At 33.9% G+C, this 8,041-nt stretch overlaps 1 long non-coding RNA gene across 1 annotated transcript in view; it reads left to right on the forward strand.

The window, feature by feature from the left end:
* LOC113192587 (uncharacterized) overlaps positions 1–4,119 on the forward strand; it is a 161,892-nt gene extending 157,773 nt beyond the window's left edge. The window contains exon 3 of the long non-coding RNA XR_003302030.2: positions 1,581–4,119. This is a non-coding gene — a long non-coding RNA (uncharacterized LOC113192587). The remainder of the gene's footprint in view (positions 1–1,580) is intronic.
* Positions 4,120–8,041: the final 3,922 nt, after the last annotated feature.

Genomic DNA, 8,041 nt, shown 5'->3' on the forward strand with positions numbered 1-8,041 from the left:
TTAGGTTTCTATTATCTGTGATGGAACACTATTTATCTAGCTTAGGTAGAAATAATTTTAAATAATTAGAAGCTTAGAAACATAGGAGATCTAGACAAACAGACACATAATCTTAGCCATGACTCAAGAATTAAAACAGCTACAAACTCTACTTCCAGCCCCATGCCTTGCCTAGATCAGCAAAATGGATATATTTTTGTTGAAATTTCTCTCCCTACTCATTTTGAATCCAAATTCAATTTCTGTATAATCACATTTGATTCACATTCTCCTTTACATCCAAATCCTTGGCATCAAGAAATACTTGAAAATGAATCTTAGTTTGCCAATCTCTTCTATACAGAAAAGCACCTTAAAAAACTGAAATAGTACAACAATTTAATCTACTGTATCCTTTATCCATGCTTTTCTTCCTTTTTCCACACTAAGCTATAAGAACTGTTACTTTGTTGTTTTATCTTTTATTGCTATATCCTTAGCAAAAACATAGTACCTTGGATGTAATTTGCTCTTAATAATTAATAGAAATAAACAAATCAGAATTTTTACTCATTTCTCAGAGAAAAATCAGACTTAAATTTCATTGGGTCATAGCAGTTAGAAACTGAAAAAAAAATCTGTTTGACCTGTCCTAAAGAAGGTTCACAAGATATGACAAAATGTAGCTAAAAGCTTACAGTTATCACTGGCTATGTGTTCAGGTTCCTTAAGTCTAGTTTAGTTCCAGTTGACTACACCTGGAGATCACAAAGTCACTGCATAAGTAGTTTCCCTAAACACAGTGCAGTTAACTTCATTTTCAGTAGCCTTCTTGCTTAATGTCATTTCTCAGTTTGTCAGAGAATCCTTTCCAGGATCCAGTAGGATCTCATTATCTTGATAATTCTTTTAGAGTCCCACTCTATTCAGTCTTTACGTCCTGAATTTCTTCATAATGTGGTCCAGTGTTTCAGATAATATTTGGGCAACCTGTAGCCATTTATCTGTTACAGTCAGGAATCTTTTGGATATAGGTGGCAAGATTCAGCCCAATCAACTGGAGCAAGAAAATAAATGAAATAACCCCCAAAATAATAATGATTATAATGCTGCATTTGTGGGAGGCATTACTGTACACATAATAATCATTTTGAGGATATTTTGCATCCTCCCCCTCCCAATTCTCATTTTCACTCTATTAGGTCCATTTTCAGACATGATTCCCTTCCCTACAGGCCATCTCATCAATAAACAGCATTGCTATATAGTCCCTTTTACATTAATTGCAAAAGAATTTGAGAATTAAATTCATTGAGCTGGCTTGGATGCCATTCCACTGTTCCAATCATTCACTGTGGTCACAGTGAGGTGAAATGTCTCTAGGACATTTAAGCTTCTCCCATGTATCAGAAACTATGAGGTGAAGGGAACCCCATCCAATTAACATGGGGTTCTTTTATACATTGGAGAAGCATTATTTGTCAATGGAAAAGCAGGGTTTCATTTACCAGAATGAAAATAACTGTATATTGAGCAGCTAAACTAAAGAAATAATTATCTTATATTTTTCATATAGAGTAATTTTATATTTATGATTTCAGATCCTGAAAAAAAAATGACCTCTGAACACTGTCTTCTGTGTTGCTCCCTAGAGCCACTCTCCATCCTCTGCAATTCTCCCTGTCTCCAGAGGCCTTTTTGAATGGCATGAATAACTATCCTCCCACTTCAGGTTCAGTTGGCTTGTATCATTGGGAACCCCAGCAAGAAGAAACCTAGGGTAGAAAAGTTGTGTCCCTAGGTCCTTCGAGTTCAATTACTTTAGACTCTAAAGATCCCAACTGTTCAAAAAATGGTTTTCAAGTTGTGCTGCAATTGTGTACAATGAATCAAAATGCATTCTGCTGTCATATATGACTAATTAAAAATTTTAAAGAAAACAAATGGGAAAAATGATTTTTGTTGCTGTTTTCAGTAATTTCTCACTCCCCTCATTATTAGAATTTAAAGAAGTATGTCACTTCATTTTTCCAAGAAATGTGACTAAATAGGATTAGAGGTGCAAGAGATTTATTAAGGGGAATTTCTGTCAAGGGTCTAAGTAGATAAGGAGAGCCCATAATACTGGTGCAAGGACAAGAGAAAGAAAGAGGATGGAAAAGAAAGTTCATCAAGTAGAACACAATTCTAAGCAAAGTTCAGTCAGATAGATGGGTATTCTCCTAGCCAATTTTCTATTAGGGAAATCATACACCTCATAAAATAGACAATACTAGTACACTTACCATACTAACACATTGGTGCAGGGTAGCCAAGGGTAAGGGCAGCCTTGCTATAAAAAATGTGGTACTGGATTCAGTGATATGGAAGCTGGGACTGACATTTCCCTCTGCTTCCTACAGTAGCTTCTAAGAACTAAAAGGTCTACTTCACAAGGTGATAGCATCCCCTGTGTTATAATACTGTATTTTCTCTTATGGATTCACTAAAACCTGTTCATACCTTTGCATACACAGTAGATTTTTCTAACTTAAAATGTACCTTTAAAAAATAGAGAACCTGACCCATTATTTGTGCTTTTTATATAAATAACTTTAGTATTGAATGCTGCTTTAACTTAAAAGCAAAATATCAGAAAAATAAATAGTAATGATCACCAAAATCATCATACAGCAATTCAGTTAAAACGTTTTAAACCTTTTGTTCACTTTGAAAGCATGATAAAAATATTAATGAACAGGGGACACTATAGAAACAATATTGACGTTCTAAATGGGATCTCAGAACATTTTACTATTGAAAAGTAATTAGATTCTTTTAAATTATTATTTTGAGCTAATGGATTTTCTACAAAACCAAAAACTCTATTATTGGTGCAATGTAATACCTTGATTTAAAAATTCCAATGAAGTATTTATAAATATAAAATGAAAGGTAGAAACAGAGGGATAAATCTTGGTACATGACAGAGATGAAAATATACATTATAATATTAGGCCCCAATTGGCAGGGAGGGTACAGTATGAATTCAAATTTTCAACAAATTTGTATAGATACTTTTAGCACATGGCAAACCAGAGATAGAGGTAGTGCTGATAAGTTGTTTAAGCACAACTATACCCATGTGCAAACATGTATGATCACACACAAATTAGCTGGTGTCTTCAAATACATTTTCTAGTGAAAAAATCAGAATGTATATAATGACGTTGTTGCAATACACAGAATCATTGCTAAGCTGCCTGATACCTTAGAAAAACTATCATCCAATTAAACTATGGAATTATAAAGATAAGCAAAATAAAGTACAACCTTCAAAGAGAGCTAAAATCAGAATAGACATTTCCAAATTACTATCTCAGGAAAGAATGCACAAACCAAGACAGAAGATCTGAATGTTTTCTGCAATTTTCTAGCCTATATCCTCAACCTCCTAACATCAACTTCCAAGGTTAGCGATGAGGTTTCACAAGCAAGTAGAGTATATGACACACCTCTACTGTATATTTAAAGTTGTTTCAGAAACTGTCATACAATTTCTTGTTGATTCTATGAGGCAGAAACATTTCTTTAAGGGCAATTCCTTCTCTTAAGCACCTTGAACCACCTCATTCATGTGTGTTCCTTGAAATTCCATACATGCTACCCTCCACTACCCTCATGCTTTGTGTTTTTGTTTCTTTCCTCCCTCAACACAGCTGTGACACACAGTTACAAGTTTTTCTGAAACTCTCACTGCTATTCCAATGAATTCAGTAGGTATGATTTAGTATGGTCTATAAGAGTTCTGAAATACGACATAAATGGTTGGGATTCTACAATTTTTCAGTTTCAGAGGACAATGCCCTATTAGCTCATCAACACACAAATTCTCCTTTACTGAGCTGCCTTTTATCATAAACTTAGCTTTTATTGAGTCATTAACAAAAAACAGCCATGTGAAAATTTATTCTGTATTTGCTCTATAAAGGTGATAAGATCTATTATCTGCTTTGTAGTTCAAATATTCTATATTAAGTCTCATGTGAAAAATGTGTTAGAAAGTATGAGTTCACTTTGTTTCCACTGAGAAAATTGTGTTTTCTACTTCCTGGAGAAAACAAAACATACAATTTCTGATGATATATATATATTTTTTATTTTGGCTACTTAGAATCTAATTTGATATTCCATTGTAATAATAATGCTAATCATATTGTATGATATTTTGCTCATACAACTCCTTAGCTTTTTAAATACTGAATTTTATTATTGTGGGAGTCTGCCTGGAAATAAAAAAAAAATGCTTCTGGACCTTTGAAATGAATCTTTACAATTATTCATCTATCAGTCAATCAGGTCAAACAATAGAAAAATACATGATGGATAATTTTAAGAAATGTAGTCTTACAGGTGTTAGTTGAGTAAACATGAATGAATAGGAATATAATGATACATTTGACCATCATTGATTTGAAATCACAGGGCCCCAGTTGCACCTATTTATACTACTGCTTATGCTTCAAGAGAATCAGAACATTTAGGCTCAGATAGTCAGGCAGAACGTAGGACTGAAGCACTGTACCCTAGGTATACAAGCACTATGCCCCAAGATCCAGGGCTCCTCTGTAGAAGAGCATTTTAAAATTCCTAAAAGACCGTCCTTTGGGGGAATAGCTCCAAGAACTTTTCAAGAAAAAAAAAAACAAAAAAAAAACAGGAGCAATCTTAGGAAAGTATGTGGGAACAGATTGCCAAAAGGAAACTGGTCCTCTTGATAAATAACCAGTTCATGAAGAGGCACCTCACCAACAATCTTGGTGGTGGATAAGAGGAATTTATAAAAACAAACAAACAAATTGTACTCATAAATGATGAATAAAGCTGCATTCCAGAAACAAGCACTTCAGGGTAATTTTCCCCAAACCTACTGTCTGAGGGACATTTACATAATATTTGCCTGCGTCTCATGAGTGTACATAGAAACTGCCCAAGACTTCTGTGCTGAATGAAGTCTCACCTCCTACTGATTCTGTTGTCCTCTTTGGGGGAGATACCAGCTTAGCTATCTCTGAGTAGGACTCAGTTCAATTTGACTCAATCCCTGGAATTTGATGAGGGTGCCTTCTGGCAGCTATGCTAACAGGAACTTTACATGCTAATTGCCTCCAGTCCTTCAGTTTGTCCAGGAAGTACCTCTAACTCACCTCCTATGACTGACTTCATAGGATTCCAGCACATATCTTTAACCTGTAGAATTTCACACTCCCCTTCCCATTATTTAGCTACTTCCATATTAACTAAGCAGTTTCAACTCTAGACAGCAGGTGTCAATAAAATGTAAATCTGGCTTGCTCACCTTCTGGGACTTCTATTAGATATCTCCACAGAACATTTTACACGTGACCATACATCAAGCCCTCACACCACAGCTGGTCTCTAAGTTTACTCTTGGCCATTTTAAACCTACTTCCATGCCCACTATGTGCTTCCCATGTTCCATAAATATGATTCCAGATTTCCGTAGCATCTTCCTGCTCTCTATCCCACTGCTTCTTATTTGAGCTCCAATTAATAACACTCCCGATAAACCATCTAACAACTAGGGTCTCATGGAGTCTAGTGAGCACTTAAAGGGAGGCCTATCTGGAACAATATTGTAATTGCTTACGCATCTCAAAATCATTGTGTTGGAAATTGTATGTATATGCAATTCATAATACACATATAATTGATCCTTACAAAGCACTCTTCTGTGATGCAAATCTTTATAATATGAAATATTTGTTCAATCTCCCCCTGCAAATCCAGAAATACATGCCTTAGACACCTATGTGACTGTGTTTAACAGAGGCCCTTAATTAGATATATGTTCTCACAAATTATATTGGGGTTTTCCAGGTATACATTTTAAATTTGCATAAATAAAGATGTATTTTAAGTCTCACCCTAGTTTTATATTTTTATCCAATAGAGTATTTTCAAGATTTATCTATGGCTATGTTTTCAAATTCACTCATACATATTTATTCATATTATATATTTGAAATATGTTTTATACTCTCTCAACTAATATTGCTTGTGTTTTCTGCTTGTTAAAAGTCATAACCAAATTTTTGTGTACTTTTTTTCCCAAGTTGATCTTTTTATTATCTTTTAATTTTTATTTAATTTATTTCTCCTTTATTTTGGGCTTATTTTTAATAGCATGAATTCTTAAATAGGACAATTATTTATTTTTAGACTTAGTCCTTTTGAACATAAACATTTAATATTATCATTTTATGTTTATTACTTTAACTGCATCCCATAGTTATCATGTACACTATTTTTACTTTTATATTTTCTAAGCCATGACTATTTAAGGCAAAAATTCCTATGACTTTTACTTCTGTTATGCTACTATAGTAAAACAGTTTAAGGTACACCAAAATTGCCTTCACTGTTGTGTATTTCCTGTTGCTAAATTGCACATGATATTCAAATTTTAATTATTGTTGAGTCCATAATAAACTAAATTTTTACAAAAATATTCATATCACCAAGAGTACAATAAAATAATTTATTTTTAAGTTCAGTATAGAATAAGAAATATAGAATATTGCTATTTCACACTATCTCAATTCAAGAAAATATTGTCAATTAAATATATTTATTTTCCTAAACTAATAAAAAAGATTCAAATTGAAGATAGAACTTTACCAAGAAAATTTGTTGGCTAAGAGCCAAGTTATTTAATCTGAAAGTGGAGTTAACTGAAAAGGAAATTCTATTTTTGGAATTTGTCGGTGTGGAAAATCTGTCCCATGGAACTCCATATATGTTCCTTAGGCAAATGTGATAAAGAAAAGGTCATTTTCTCAAGAAATGTCTCTTTACCTACATTATTAACATGGAACTTCATATTGGAGGATGAATTAGTATGTAAACATATACTGGTAGCCTGGTGGTATAAAGTAGAGGGGAAATAAAAGTCCTGCTTTCAGATTACTATGTTTCCCATACCTTTGGTTAAATCGTCATAAAGAGGATTATTCTTACCCAGATTCACTGCTAAAAAAATATAAATACATAAAAAATATTTGAAATGTGACTAACCAGTCATCTAGTTTCTGGACATCTCTTATAAAGTCAGTCACCAACTCTTTGTTCTGTGCATTTGGACCTTTATTCCCTCAATTCTTATTCTTGAGCAGTTATTACCTTCTGGGAGATCAGTTGGTCCATTGTTAGTTTTTAGCTTTTCAGATTTTCTCCCCAAACACTTTTTTCTTTAAGCTAATAATTTCTAAAGATTACCATGATTCTTCTTGCTAATAGTTTCTGAAGATTACCATGATTCTCCTTTCTTTTGGTTTTAGTGTTGGAGATTTACACAGGGCCTCACATATGTGAGGCATGTGCTCTACCAAAGAGCTACATCTCTAGCCCTTACCTATTATTTTTGAATAGAACTAAGATTGCTAAGCATTTTATATTTTTCTTAAATCATTTTCTCAAGAATTTTTGTGTTTTTTCCTTTGCATATAAAATCTAAACAAACATAAGAAACCCATAAAAACTGAAAACAAAAGCACGCATCATGACACCCATAGGACACTGAAGTTCTTTAAGATCTAAGTTCCAGTCATTGAACAGTATGGCTATCTCATTTTCCATTTTTCAATGGATGTGCCTAATCTGAAGGACCACTAGGTCAAGCAAGAACTCCAAAGTGGCACAATTTATGTCCCTAGCATTTTTTTTAAGAGAGAGGGAGGGAGGGAGGGAGGGAGAGAGGGAGATAGAGAGAATTTTAATATTTATTTTTAGTTTTCGGCATACACAACATCTTTGTATGTGGTGCTGAGGATGGAACCTGGGCTGCACACATTCCAAGCGAGCGCGCTACCACTCAAGCCACATCCCCATACCAGTTTCTAGCATTTTATCTGGAATATAACACCCATCACAAACCCAGACAAAATATAAATAGGCTTGGTACAGATGCAATAAAAAAAAATGAGTTTACTCCATATGTCCAGTGCTTCATCTGCTACATCCCTCTCTTCCCATGAAATATAATCACAATTGTTAATGTAAA

This window comes from Urocitellus parryii, chromosome 4 (assembly GCF_045843805.1).
Source record: "Urocitellus parryii isolate mUroPar1 chromosome 4, mUroPar1.hap1, whole genome shotgun sequence".
Classification (NCBI taxonomy): domain Eukaryota; kingdom Metazoa; phylum Chordata; class Mammalia; order Rodentia; family Sciuridae; genus Urocitellus; species Urocitellus parryii.